The following is a 16,192-nucleotide window of genomic DNA, read 5'->3' as shown; positions in this document are numbered from 1 at the left end:
AGTAGGTCTTTGTTGTTTATTTTATACATAGTAGAGTATATGTTAACCCCAAACTCCTAATTTATCTTCCCCCACCCCCCCAACGCTATCCCCTCTGGTAACCATAACGCCTCTGTTTTCTATGTCTGTGAGTCTATTTTTGTTTGTAAATAAGTTTATTTATATCATTTTTTAGATTCCACATGTAAGTGATAGCATATGATATTTGTCTTTCTCTGTCTGACTTACTTTACTTAATATAATAATCTATAGGATGTAAGAATTTTTTGATCGAAAAAATTAGAAGGTAGTTTTTTTTATCAGCTGGCTGTCTTTCACAGTGATCCATTTCATTGTGTGAGTTGTAATTTCTGTGGGAAATGTGGGGAAAGGGTATTAAAAAAAAAGACAGGAAGTACAATCATAATTGACACTAAAATCAGGAGGAAACTTGAGACACTGTCTTGAGAATAAAAGCTGCTGAGAATCTCAGCCACTGAGGTTTCACCTCCTTGATTAGCCACTTGTGCTTGAGTCAGCCTCAATAGCTCCATGAAGGCATTTCACTTACAACAAAGCCCAGCAAAACAAACACCAAACCACAGGTCAATGCTTATGTAACTAATATTTTTAAGAACCATAAATTATAACTTGTTTTAAATAGCCATTACTTTGCTAGCCTTATTTTCAACTTCTCTTACACAAAAGAGCAAACAAACAAATTAAAAAAATCTATTATTGGAAGTGCATTGTTTGGATAATACATTGATTAATTTTATCCATCAGTTTCTAATCCTTAATAAAACAAACAAACAAACAAGAAAAGACTTTCTCGCTTTCCCGCAGACTAAAAAATAGCCCAGGATTTTGGCTGACTATGAGCTTAGTATCTGTACACAGAATGATGTGGCAAGATAAAAAAAAAAATTAGACTGCACTGAAGAATTCATACTTAGGTCTGGGGTCACTGCCACATGCTCCCCCACTAAGGACTGCAGTCCCATTGGATGCTTTTAAATAGTCATTGACAAATTACAGAGTCTTGAGGAGGAAAGACAGTTTGATAAATGTGTTGCTGATTTTCTCATGCCAGAAATGGTGAAAGGAATTTAGAGATAATTAATTTTCTCTTTTGTAGAAGAGGGAATAAAGTGGCAATATGTTGCTCAAAGATGCCAAACAAGGAGAGACAGCTCTGTGGCAGACATAGTGATGCTGGCCAAATAGTCAGTCCCTTCCCTGGATGTGTTTCCTGGTCCTTCTGAGTTTAGACAGTGCCTGTGTCTTGTTCTGGCCAATGAAATGTGAGCAGAAGAGATGCTGTGACTTCCAGGCAGAGACAGAAAATGCCCACGATTCTCCAGTGCATCTCCTCCCCATCGAGGAAGTGATCCACAATGGCACCAGTCCCAAAATTGTGTAGCCTTGCCAGCCTGTGTCCAGGTGTAACTTGGACACTCCTGAAACCACTACTATCACATCCCTCACTCTCCAATGAAGGACTTGTAGCCACATACATGTTGTTCCTTTAAGCCACTAGGATTTAATTTTCAGATTAGTATAAATTGTGTTTCTTAACCATTTTGCATCAAGGAGACTTCTGAGACATTTTTTTTTCCTAATCATTGCCCACCATCTCCCACCCCCAACAATGACATTTTAATACCACAGATTCCAGAAGAGTACGATTTTTTGGCTCCCCCTTGAGAATTAATTTCCCCCCTGTTGGGGGCAATATCATCGCCATTGAGTCAGTCTATCGCAGGGACTGTCTTTGAGAGGAGCTCCTGTGACAGGAAATGTTCACCCAGAAGCCAGAAGGACACTCGCCAAAGACGCTTCAGTAGATGTTTTCCATGCAGGAGGCTGAACCAGGTAATTTCTTGAGTTCTTTTAAACTCATGTTATATGGCGTCTTCCTTGTTCCTGGACATTTTCCTCTGACACCTCTCATCGTAAGCCTCCTAGTTCTTGATATTTCTACTTTTTATGTTTTCTCCTTCATTCTGTGCTTCTCAGTTGTGAGTTTTTTATGAGGCTTGGTCTCTCACAGTCTGTTTTTCCCTCTGTATGTGCATAACTAATTCAGTCTCAAGGTTTACTTTTAAGTCTATTTATAGAAATTCCAAATTTATTACTCCAGCACGACCTCTCATTCGAACTCTGCATCTTTATCTCCATCAGAAATAAGATGTCTCTGCCTTGACTTCCAGTGGTCACAGCACAAGATCCCTTTTTAAAGGAGCCCAACACTGAGCCTCCGTTCTTTTGGTCTGGCCTGAGCCTGGTGTTACGAGAAAGGAACACATTCCACTGGCCAAAAGTATTTTCAAAAGGTTGAAATTATTTTCTTTTGGTCATTAAACATAATGAAACGGTATGTGGTCCTTGTAAATGTTTCTTAAAATCCTGTTTTCCTCTCCCATTTACTTTACCTCCACCCCATCTGGCTACTCCCAAAGATTTTTTTTTCCCAAAAAGCTGCTAGTTCTCCAGAAGATTTAGGTCACTCACCAGTCTCTCGTCTCTTAATTCTGCATTGCAAAAGGCGAAATTTCTCTTTAGCAATAAAATATCCCTTTCTGGATGATGTGGAAGGGAGAGAGCCTGAGCATTTGGCCAGAAAAAAATCTCCCAATCAAGTAACAGCAGGCAGAAAGCTGGGAACACGTGTAGGTAAACATGGTCATTTAACATTACCTATTTCTGTTACCTATTGTTGACAGATCTCAGCCCTGAAATCTTTTTAAACTCTCTTTTTGATCAGACTCCCAGAGGACATCTGTTGGGGTCTGCACAGCAGCACACAAGGATGCCCTCATTTGCCTCTCTCTGTCACATCCCTGGACTCTTGGAAGCCATTTTATGTGACAGGATCATACAGGTCCTGGTCACAGACCATTAGATCCAAACTCAAACTGGACCAGTAGGAATCTGCTTCCAGGGAGTTTTTGAAATAGGACTGTCTTGCCAGCTAGATCTATAACTTATAAGCTCAAAAACTGCTTGCCCTGGCAGATGTTAAGAGGAACCGTTCATGATGCTCCGAGTAAGGACACCTCCATCTGGCCTCCATTTCTCTACTAGAAAGGGTCAAATGGGAGCCCCCTCCCCCATCTTTGGGGTGTGTGATATTGTGATCTATAATATGAAATATGTATTTGGTCTTCGTCCTCATTTCGGGCACCGAGGTCCTAAAACCCTTGTAATTTCCTAAGTGATAAGAGAAATAAAGATGTCTTGATATTTATAACAAACCCCTTTCAACTACAGCTGAGCTTATGTCAATGAAGTGACTTTTCAAAAGTATCTAAAGATGGGGGCTGGTTGCCAGGAAAACCAGCCATGTGACTGGAGGGTTGGACCTTTCAGTCACTGCCCACCCCAACCTCTGGGTGGAGGTTGAATCATGGCCAATAGTCAATGACCTAATCAATTGTGCCTATGTGACGTGCCTCCATAAAAATTCAAAAGGACAGGGTTTGGAGAGCTTCCGGGTTGGTGAACACATGGAGATTCAGAGAGGGCATGGAAGCTTTGGGCCCTTTTACCACACCCTGCTCTGTGCATCTCTTCCATCTGGCTGTTCCAGTAATCTAGTAAGTAAAATATTTCTCTGAGTTCTGTGAGCTGCTCTAGCAAATTAATCACACCCAAAGAGAGGGGTCCTCAGAACCTCCAATCTATAGCTGGGTTGGTCAGGAGCACAGGTGACAACCTGCACTTGAGATTGGCATTTGAAGCAGGGGGAGGGCAGTCTTTTAGCTCTTAACCTGTGGGACCTGATGGTGTCCCCAGGTGGGTAGCCTCAGGACTGAGTCATCCTGCTGGTGTCGGAGAATTGCTTGCTGGTGTGGGGAAAAGCCCACACGCTGGAGTGGATGCAGAACTGTAGGGTGAGATAGCCCTTCTGCGAGTTTGGTGCCTCATTTGCAGAATTTAAGGGTGAATCCAGGCACTCAGTGCAAGCCCACGCCTCTCTAGAGTCCATGTCCCTATCAGCAGGTGTCAAGTGGAAGCCCTACTTAGCTGGATTCTCCTTTAAGAAACTTACCTTTCTAAATACCCACCCCTTTGATGGGCCCATCAAGAAAAATCTCACCATGGCCCATATTTCTGTTTATGTCAACCACGGGCAGAAGCTCCCATGGTTCTGCCCCTCCCACTTCTGACTTCATCTTCCACCTCCCCTTCTTCCATGCCCCTGGACCTTGTGGTGAGTCATCAGTACAAATCCATGGCCCCAACGCACTTCCGGAAGGTTTCCTTAATCTTGTCCTCACAGCTGGTTGGCCCCCCAGGACATGTTTTCTTCCATCCTTCTCATGCCCCTGATGTGGGAGGGAGAACAGATGACCTTCTTGCTCCTCACTGTCCCTCTCTCTTTCCTAGGAGAAGAGGTGCCCTTCTTGCTCCTCACCAGCCCTCTCTCTTTCCTAGAAATCTCCAGTACTGAATTTCCCCACAGATTCTACTGCCCACTCCTTGCTGTCAATGTATCACTCTCCTCATTTCTTGAAGACTGCCACTTTCCAGAGCCACACCTGTCATTCTCCCTGATGACTTCAAAATCCCAATGACCTGGCCTTCCAGGAACCTCACCTCTTCTTCACTCATAAAATGCCTTTTTTCAAAGTCTTAGTTTCCTGTTGTCAGTAAAAGAGATATAATAATGACCCCCTCCTAGAGTTGTTGTAAGAATCAGTAAGTGATCTTGAAGAAACACGCTGCATAAAGGCTACCTGAACTAGAACCTGATTGGCCTAGAGTACCCATCTTGATGGTCCCTGTTTAGCTTGGAAACTGTGCCTTCAGTGCGATCATCTGCAGAAGCCTTACACGTATAAAGGTGGAGCTGCTTTTGTGGAAATGGGGGAGGGTGGGGAGAATGGGGGGGTTCTGCAGGGCACAACCAGCTCAGCCTGGAGTTCCCAGCGCAAAATTTCTAGAATTCCACTCAGAACAATTTGAAAACCATTTTATCCTGATCTTTTCTATGTATGACCTACACACCAATTGATATCATTTACCTAAAAATATATGTTAGTGCTTCAAAAACATTTTTTCACAAGAGGAAGGCTTAACATCTATTCCTTGGCTATCACTGATATTAAGTAAAAGCTGGTCATAGGATAGATTTTTGGTATTTTTGTAAAACTTTTATAGATTGTAATATACTTAATTTTTCCTCCTGCAGATTTTGAGCAATCAATCTTAGAGGTGCTTGGAAAATGTTTGTGTCTTTTGAATGATTATACTTCCTTTCATTGGCTGATCATTATACAATATATTATGCTTTGGTCTTTTGCCTTGCCTGGCAAAATTTATTCTAGTTGTTTTTAGCCTTTTTTGTCCTGGTACAATTATGTTAATATCTCCTTTCTTGGATTATGATGTTTTATCCTGATAATTTTAATAGCATATGTTTTATTTTATTTATTTTTTCCTTTATGATATGAGTGGATTTTATTTTTTTATTTTTATTTTTTTATTGAAGTGTAGTTGATTTACAATGTTTCAGGTATACAGCAAAGTGATTCAGTTATACATATATGTATATCTATTCTTTTTCAGATTCTTTTCCATTATAGCTTATTACAAGATATTGAATATAGTCCCTGTGCTATACAGTAGGACCTTGCTGTAAAGGCATATATTTTATTGTGAACACTTTCAAATCCCTTTGGCATTAGAAAGCATGTGGATTAAAATTAACATGCTCTAAATAATAATGTGTAACTAACTGTAGAACAGCCATAACTCAATTTTGTTAGATATTTGCATTTTTAACTATTTACAAACATTTAAACTTCCAGCAGGTGAAAATATTGCTTAAATTCTCCCTTTACAGCCTTTGAGGGGAGGCATTCATTGAGTCTATGGTACATCCTTAGGAATTACAGAAATCTTGATGTTCTTGCCCAAAGTAGGCACACCTGCTCTGTCAACAAAGAGGTCCTTTGCAGAGAGAAGAGACTGTGAACAGATGATATGTGTTCTGTTCACTTCTGAATGACAGGTAGTAAGTTATCTTACTTTAGAATATTTGAAAAACAGGTTCTAGTTTTGTAATGTCTAATGTTCATTTTGAGACAAAGAGTAAATGTTAACTTCTAGGACAAAGTGCCAATAAACAACACCCAATGTATGTTGCTTTATGATTAGATCACTTGGAGACTGTACTTCTTAGAGCTGACAGTTTACTGCTAACATATGGTACATTGTAACACAATGAGTAATGTTCTAGAATACTTTCATATGAATCCATCTTTTGATAGATTTATTTAAAATTATACATTTAGAAGATAAGATTATACAGCAAACAACATTAATTTAATCCCAGATTGTCATGTAACCACCACTCTAAGAATATTTCCCTCTTAAAAAACATTCGTAGCAAAACAAAAAAGTACAGAGTTTCAAAAAAGATTGGCACTGAGTTTTGAATTTTAAGTACAAAAGAAAAAAGAAAAAAAAAAGAAATTTAACAAATAGGGATAAGCATCTAGGAGAAAATGTCAACATCCGAAAACAGATTAGACTATAAAATACAGACACTAGTTATGGATTGTAATGAAGCAACCTAGTGCGGCATGATAAAAATAATAAACTTAACCCTTCCATAAACAAAATAAAGAAATAATATTTTGCTTTGAATGGAAGGCAGGGGAGAAAACTTGACCTTTTGTATTAAATGTCTCTTTGGCGCATTTCCAAAAAAGACTGCTTGGAAGAAAATCACCACAAACAGGCCTGTGTTTAAATATCACGGTTGTGAGAAACGTTGACAGACCCCAGGCCCTCAGGCTGTCACCCCCCAGCTGGAGAAAACGAAGCAGGACCCCGAGGAAGAGGGACAGGTCCGTTAGAACGCACTATTTTCTGGCTTTTGTCACTATGTCACGTCTTGCATTTCTTTTAAAATTTGCTTTTATATTTTATACAAAGCTCTCCCAGATCTGGGGCGTGTGACAAGCAGTCTTGAAAATAAAAAATAAGAACAAAGACAGTGGTGAAAACTTTAAACGAATGTGAGGGGGACAAGGGAGCAGAATACCTCAGCCTCTCACCAGCTTCCCTATTCTGCTTCAGGTCTGCCTGAAGTCTGGCCTGGATTTGTGCGGGTTCTTTCTATCTCAATATTTCCACCATCATCAACTGGTAAAAGAGTGAGAAAAAATAGATCAGAGATTGCAAAAAAAAGAAAAAAGAATTGCAGCATAAAAAGTGTGTTTTGGGGCTTCCCTGGTGGCGCAGTGGTTGGGAACCCGCCTGCCAACGCAGGGGACACGGGTTCGAGCCCTGGTCCAGGAGGATCCCACATGCCGCGGAGCAGCTAAGCCTGTGCGCCACAACTACTGAGCCTGTGCTCTAGAGCCTGCGAGCCACAACTACTGAGCCTGCGTGGCACACCTACCGAAGCCCGTGCGCCTAGAGCCCGTGCTCCGCGATGAGAAGCCACCACAATGAGAAGCCCGCGCACCGCAATGAAGAGTAGCCCCTGCTCGCCGCAACTACAGAAAGCCTGCGCGTGCAGCAACGAAGACCCAGCGAAGCCAAAGATAAATAAAATAAATAAATTAAAAAAAAAAAAAGTGTGTTTTGCCATTTTGCCAAGTGTTTTTTCCAAATATTCTAAGGAAGCTTGCCTGATCCAGAGCAGCGACACTTTGTTACTGAACACTGAGGGTAGAAGTGTCTGCTCTGGTAATGATGCCAAGCACCCCTGGAACACTTGTCAGATTTGATCATTCCAATGCTCATTCTCTAGCACAGAGAGCTGTGTACACAGTCGGTGCTTAATACAAACCTGGCTGAACCTCACTCACTCTCGCCTATGACCGACCGAAGGGCCTCCGGTAGACAAACCACTGGCAGTAACAGCAGCAGTCAGGACTATATGGACCACAAGGGACAGAACTCAGCTCGTACTGACCTGTTTTCATCATCTCCTGTTTCTGAAAACTTTAGATATCTGCAGCCGGAGGTCAGATCCAGGTTGTCAAATGATGTCATCGGCAATCTCTCTCTCTCTTTGTTTTTTTTTTTGCATCTTCTGGCTCTGCTTTCCCATTTCCCTGTTTATCAGACAGGTTTCCCCTGCGGACTGGCTGAGATGGGGGTCAGCACATCCAGGGTTACATCCTAACTGTTCAGTAAACCCAGCAGAAAGAGATCTTCTCTTTGCAAAACATTCCAGTCAAGTTCTCAGGTTCACACTCATTAGATAGATTTGTGTCCTTTGCCCATTTTGCACCAATCTTCGTGGTCAGAGGGTGGGACAGTTGATCACCAGGCTCATGTCATACCGAGGGTGGGGCTTGGAGGGGGCGGAGGAGGATGGAGGTATTAGGTGGCCAGACTCCCACAAACCACAGGCAGAGAGGGAATGGTGGACCAGTGGAAAATGACTGCTGCAATGACCCCAATTACCATCCACCGTACCACTCACGCTCTTGGTTGTTAAGATGTCTCTGGACTTTAAAGGAAAAGAAGCATATTTGAGTTATTTGACTGGTTAAATAAGAATTTTCAGATATTTTTCCATAGTTGTGATCTTCACACCTTTCAATGCTACTCCATTGTACAAATATCTGATTTACAAGCTTCTCTGAATTACACATACAAAAATTGGTCCTGTTTGCATAACTCCTGTCAATTAAGGATTCGTCTCTACTCTTCAGGTATTTGAAATCTTTGTAAAGAAGAGGTAGCAAGCCATACAACTGTGTTTAACCAGATTAACTGTTCTGTAGAATTAATGTAATCTACTTACTATTCTCTTCACATATTGATAGATTCCTTTAGCACATCTCAGCTGAGTGGAGGTTGAGGCTGTAACAGCCTGGGTCCACTGAGGAGAGGACAACCACACAGTAAGTTGAACCGTGTAAGTTTTGGGTTTTTTTGTTTTCTTTTATTAAAAATTTATTTATTTATTTATTGGCTGCGCTCTGTCTTCGTTGTTGCACACGGGCTTTCTCTAGTTGCGGCGAGAGGGGGTTACTCTTCCTTGCGGTGTGCAGGCTTCTCATTGCGGTGGCTTCTCTTGCTGCGGAGCACGGGCTCTAGGCGCGTGGGCTTCAGTAGTTGTGGCACGCGGGCTCAGTAGTTGTGGGTTGCGGGCTCTAGAGTGCAGGCTCAGTCGTTGTGGCACATGGGCTTAGCTGCTCTGCAGCATGTGGGATCTTCCCGGACCAGGGCTCAAACCGTGTCCCCTGAATTGGCAGGCATATTCTTAACCACTGCGCCACCAGGGAAACCCAAACCGTGTAAGTTTAACACAAAGAGTTATTAATTACACCAGGGGATTAGAACGTGAGGGATGGGGTACTAAGAATTGGAAAGAACTCTGAAGAATAGAGGAATAACAACATAAGGACCAGTCAGGGTCCCTGGGGCTGGGATGAAGCGCCCCAAGAGGAGACCCCAGGCTCAGACACAGACCCTGTTGCAAGGGCTCACTGCCCCGGCTCGTGGGTAGCAGGGATGTCCCAGTGGGGTCCCATGGGCAGGACTTGCTGGCTATCCACCCTCCAGAGAGCCAGGGAGAGCTGTTCACGGGGAAGCATCTCAGAGGAGGACCTCCACCCAGAACCCCACGCGGGGCCATCCAGGATGCAGCTGGCTGCTGGGTGCCACGCACCGCCATCAGCAGGAGCTGAACCCTGATGAGTCAGGCGCTCTGCTACAAAAGCAGTGTGTGTGTGTGTGTGTGTGTGTATGTGCGTGTGCATACACCACAGGGGTGGGGCTGGAGGAAGCTGCTGGCCGCTGAGTGCGCTGACCCCCAGGCCCTGCCCGGGATGGATGCCGCGTGAGCCTGGGTCCTGAGAAGCCCCGACCCAGCCCTGCTGGGTGAACACCCTGAAACTAGGAAGCAAAGCCCTTTTCCTCCTGGAATGTCTCCCTAGCACCTTCTACTCACAAAGCTTCAGGCTCAAGTGGCAGAGGGAAAATATTTCAAAGGCCCAGGTTCACTTTCGCAGAGCAGGAAAACAAGTGGAATCGGAAGGTGAGAGACAAGAGATAGATAACCAGCACAGCCTTGGTGCTATAATACAAATCTAAAGCATGCATATCTTTCATGATCTTTATTTTTCCAAGTTCCTTTTCCTTTCTTGTGGGAGAGTGAGAATAAGCACCTAATCCTCTTCCTCAGGCAGTGCATTAAAGAGTCCAAACATCACTTGACCAGCTGTGGAGGAAGAAGTAGTAAGAAGCAGCATGGGTGGGTTTTGGAAGCAGGGATCAAGTTTCAGAAAGTTTTAATTTCATAGTAGTTTTTATAGTAGGTTTCTCAACAACCCAAGGGGAGTTCCTCATACTTTACCATTCGAGAATTTGATCCTCAAAAGGCTTTAATAACCTTTACCACATATTTATCTCAGCACATGGTGAGGGTTTATTATTTAAGTTTGGGAACACAAAAACAATGGCTCCTAAAGTTGTAAAATATCTTTTAAAGTATAACATGACTTAAGCACACAAGTTGATGAATTTTCACTGAACCCACTTGTGTAACTAGTGTTCTGGGTTTCATAAACAGTTAATGTGCCAGAAACTCCCTTGAGAATCTGAAGAAAGTTTAGGTTTCTTCTTCTCAAATACACACAAGCACAAAAAGTTTAGCTTGAAATGTCTAAGTTTTCACAGAATCTTAGGTAACAACTCTTGCACTAGATAAACACAAAATGGGCTTTCCCTCCCCATACAAATACAACAATCTACTCATTATGCTTTAGTTTATTAGTCCAGAGAACAGGAAAATGATAATAAAGTACTAATCCCATGGATTTTTAGAATCAATAAATAATTTATGTGTTTTACATTTTGGTTGGCAATGTATATTAAATAATAAATTGGTACAAATTGTATTGCCTTGGTTAAAAATAGTAATGAATTTTGTTGCTGTTTTTAATAATAAATATATCAATGGATTTTTAGATGAACACAAACTTTTCTTGGACGATAATTAAGGAAATACCTTATTTTTTCTGTACTGGATTTTGCCTCTTTTCCAATTTCACTTTAAACAACAATTTATGAATCATTATGCTCTTTGGAAGAGGCTAATCACAGGCAGAAATGGTAACATTTACTACATTTGTAGTCTAAATTATTCAAATATTTAGACCCAAAAAGAAGATGCAGTACATATATACAATAGAATGTTACTCAGCCATAAAAAGGAATCAAATTGGGTCATTTGTAGAGATGTGGATGGACCTAGAGTCTGTCATACAGAGTGAAGTAAGCCAGAAAGAGAAAAAACAAATATCGTATATTAACACATATATGTGGAATCTAGAATAATGGTACAGATGAACCTACTTGCAGGGCAGGAAAAGAGACATAGATGTAGAGAATGGACATGTGGACACAGAGGGGAAGGGGAGGGTACCAGGTGTAAAATAGCTAGCTAGTGGGAACCTGCTGTAAAGCACAGGGGGATCAGCTCGGTGCTCTGTGACGACCTAGAGGGGTGGGATGGGGGGCGAGGAGGGAGGGACGTCCAAGAGGGAGGGGATACAAGTTCACATATAGCTGATTCATTTCATTGTACAGCAGAAACTAACACAACATTGTAAAGCAATTATACTCCAATTAAACAAACAAACCAACCAACAAACCCCCCCCCAAAAGCACAGTTCATGAATCATAAACACAGATGCTATTAACTGGAAATTATTACTTTGGCCACTAGATGGAGCTAGTATTATTTCAGAAATGGAATTGATCCTGGCATTTCCACATTTTCCCACTCTCTCAACCTAGGAGTTTTATATTTGCTTCCAAATTTGGTCAGGGATTCCAGAATTACTATTATTAATTGAATATATTCTTGTTAACAAAAAAGCTGTTTCCATTATTTCATATAAACAAACACCTAAATTTCTTATGTGAAAAATGAAGGGATTCTTCCAGACCTCTTCCAAATTTAGAAATATCTAATGTGTTCTAGAATATTTTAAGAGTACCATTCAAATTCCACTTGCTACTTAGGAGGCATACTTTGATATTTCATTATTTTTTTATATTCATAATTGTGGCAGTTGACACTGACATTATAGATGAGAATTTAAAGCCTGCATTAGGGAAGAAGATAGAAACAGAGGAGAGACACAAAAGCCTCTTAATGGTATCTATTACGAAAGTCCACTGAATGTCTAAACATGCACCATTTCAAAATGCTGACTGAGTTGGTCAAAGAGAATACAAGTTATATGTTATATATACATCGAGTTCTGTTGTACCCTTCTTTTCCTTCCCACCTTTTGTACTTAGCAAATATCTGTATTCCAAGAAGTTGATATATGTATATAGAAGTTCCTATAGTTTCAGCTTCACTATTTTCTGTTCACAGACTCTGGACATATCAGCATTGGAGCCATATCTGCACCTGAAGTTGCTGGGGAAGGGAAAATTGGAGCGGAGAGAAGAAGAGATACCCCCAGAGCAGCACCAAAGGGTTCATCCAAAATGAGGCCAACACATCACTCTGGGAAGATTGTGTGTGCTGCTGGCCAAGGGGTGACAGGGCTCAGCAACCGTTCAAACCCAGTAACTCGGGGGAAAGGCATTCACACAATTAGCCCGAGTGTGCAGTGTGAGAATGGATTTGACAGTACGTGAAAGGCGAGGACATGAGGCTGTAATTGATTTCACTGATAAGGGCCCAGGAGGGAAGCTGCAGATGGACAATAGGATAGGATAGGTTGAGTGTGGACAGTCTATACACTGAATGGACACAGTTTGGAAACAGCATGTGGTCTCCAGGCTACTGTAAATTACAGTTTAAAAATAAGGAACGGTGGCAGTTGCCAGGAGGGTATCTAAATTTAATTGTGTGATGATTAGGCTAATGGAATATAAAATCTGTTTTGGGGGCACGTTCTCTAGATGTAAAGTGAGGGTACAAGCAAGGATGGAAAGGAATAAGGAAGCAGAGCTAGTAGTTAACAATCCGGACTCTGGGAAAGCCGTGAGTTCTAATCCCTGCCCTGTGACTTCCAAGCGGGGTTAATTCAACGCTGTCTGTGTTCTCTCGTCTGGAAAGTGGAATAAAAGTGATACTATTGCAGGTGGTTGTAGTTGGGATTAACTGAGATGATGTGGAACCACCATGAGCAATTTGTGAGATACCCTCCAAAAGCTAATGACAATAATAAGGGATAATATTAACCTCTCCAGGTTGTTTGTTTGTTCTAGGAGACACTTGGATGGCATCTCAGAGAAGGAGACAGGTTTATCCTAGTTACTTAGGCAAGAAAATAGCAAATGACTAAGATTTGCCAAAGGACTGAGTGCCTCTTGATATGGCGGGAAAAAGTATTCTATTAGGGGAATGAAGTCCCCTGGGGGAACACTCAGAGGGGAAGAGCTGCTGCGTCTCAGAATGTACATTGACTAAGTGGCTTGCCCATGGATCCACCTTCCTGTTCCTGTCATGGGCTGAAATGTCACTTGAGGAGCTGGGAGGGGTGGACAAGGGGACCTCCCACTGAACCTCTCTGAAGCCTTGTGACTTGGGGACGGGTCTGATTCTTAAGAGAGCATGTCACTGAGAAGGAAATTTTATTTACAGAAGAAAAAGAGATACAAGATGTAATGATCTGCCAGAAATATAATTCTGCTAAAAGTAAAATGTCTGAATATCCTTGACTTTTCCATGAGGATATCTTCATTGCTCAACGGGTAGAAGAAACAAAAGGATGAGTGGAAACTTCAGACTTAATTTTGAAGAGATGATGTGCTATGGATAGCAAGCAATTAGATGGCACGGGATGATCTTGGCATGGTGGGACCTCAGCAGCTCCAGTCATGGAGAGCATGTAAGCCAGACCCAGGCAGAAGCCCCCGTACTACTCAGGGGGTTAAGAATCTGGAGTGTGTCAATGTGGTTTGAACTTGGTCTTTAAGAAATGTAAGGGAGCAATAATTTATGGGTCTTACTGGGAAAACCAAAGTAAACTTATGTTTTTAAAGAAGAATACCATATGATCCAGCAATCCCACTCCTGGGCATATATCCAGAGAAAACTCTAATTCAAAAAGATACATGCACCCCTATGCTCATAGCAGCACTATTTACAATAGCCAAGACATGGAAACAATCTTAATGTCCATTGACAGATAAATGGATAAAGAAGATGTGGTATATATACACAATGGAATACTACACACCCATAAAAGAGAATGAAATAATGCCATTTGGAGCAACATGGATGGACCTAGAGATTATCATACTAAGTGAAGTAAGTCAGACAGAGAAAGACAAATATCATATGATATAGCTTATAAGTGGAATCTGAAAAAATGATACAAATGAACTTGTTTACAAAACAGAAATAGACCCACAGACTTAGAAAACAAACTTATGGTTACCAAAAGGGAAATGTGTCAGGGGGAGGGATAAGTTAGGAGTTTGGGATTAACATATACACACTACTATATATAAAATAGATAACCAACAAGGACCTACTGTATAGCACAGGGAACTCTACTCAGTATTTTGTAATAACCTACAAGGGAAAAGAATCTGAAAAATTATATATATATGTATATATATATATGTATATATAACTGAATCACTATATTGCACACCTGAAACTAACGCATTGTAAATCATCTATACTTCAATAAAAAACTGTAAGAAAAATATAAATAGAAAAAAAATGAATATCTTCTCCAGCTCCATATGAGTGGCTAAAAGGAGCAGCAGTGCATGTGCACATGGCTGACACTCTTACGTCTACACCCTCCCATGCATAGATGTGGTCTCGTGTACTTGTCTCCACAGAGAAACCCTGGGCTCCCAGGGGAGTAGCTGATCTGATATCATGGTCAAAGGAGCATCCAAAATGAGCAAAAACCATCTTATTGCTGCTAGAAAGCAGGGGATGTTTTCAAGGATGTCAGGGGTAGTGCTAAAGAATCTAGGGGCAATATAAGGAAACCCTTTTTGGTCAAGTTGTGATAATTTGATCAGAATTAATGGAAATGAGTGTTTTTTTTTAAAAGTCCTTGAAAATTCCAGAAAAGTTAATACAAAAGGCACAGTAACTTTAATAGAAAAGAAAGAAAAATGTGATGGTATATGTTTATTTTATTGATTTTAATAAAGAGAGGACTATTTATGCATGGACATATAAGTTTTGTTATTAAATTTATATTTAGCTTATTATTAAATTTATATTTAGAAAGTATAGACATGCACTTTTTTTCTTGGGAAATGTTGGTACCCAGTAAGACTTCCTGGTGCTGGGGAGTACACTGAACAACCAGGTAGAAAAGAATGAACATTGAAGGTACTAAGATAATGAATTAACTAGCTGGTAAGACACGAAAAAATCAATAAGAAGGCAAACCCTATGGCTTGTATTCGAGGAGATGAAAACTCAGTGGTACCTCTGTTATGATATAACAAAGCATATGTGAAGTTCTCATAACACCAGATCTTAAAGGACTGGATCTATCTACTCCGCATGACAAGAGTTGTGACAGAGTTAAAAAAATACTTAAGGGAGTGAGATGCCAGGTTTCCAAAACCTAGGTGAAAGCATGAATTTAAAGGTCTTAGTGTCTGAAAAAAATGAAGGGTAAAAAGCCAAACATACAAACAGCTCAGACAAATGACTACCAGTTCACATGTAACTTATTTGGAGAGAAGCAACTAGATTCTTCACTCCCACCGAAATTCAACTGCTTGGTCACCCAAATCCTAGAACCTCAACTAATCTGAGACATTAATTGTGAGAGGGAAGAAACAGGTTAGGTATAACAAAAGAAGGTATATAAACAATAATGAGAAAAAATAATGAAGACATACAGACAAAAAAATAAGCCCTGGGTCTTAATTTTTACAAAATACCTGTAAGCACATTATTCTCATTGTAATTGTACACACTTTGTTGTTTATGGAGTTATTTAAATATTTGATTGGAGTTAGTTAATATTTACAAATATTCAGGACTTCCCTGGTGGCGCAGTTGTTGAGAATCCGCCTGCCAATGCAGGGGATGCAGGTTCAAGACCTGGTCCGGGAAGATCCCACATGCCGCAGAGCAACTAAGCCCGTGAGCCGCAACTACTGAGCCTGTGCTCTAGAGCCCATGAGCCACAACTACTGAGCCCACGTGCCACAACTACTGAAGCCCGTGTGCCTAGAGCCTGTGCTCCGCAACAAGAGAAGCCACCGCAATGAGAAGTCC

This window comes from Balaenoptera physalus (assembly GCF_965194825.1).
Source record: "Balaenoptera physalus genome assembly, chromosome: 9".
NCBI classification, from domain to species: domain Eukaryota; kingdom Metazoa; phylum Chordata; class Mammalia; order Artiodactyla; family Balaenopteridae; genus Balaenoptera; species Balaenoptera physalus.
This window is presented reverse-complemented; position numbering follows the sequence as displayed.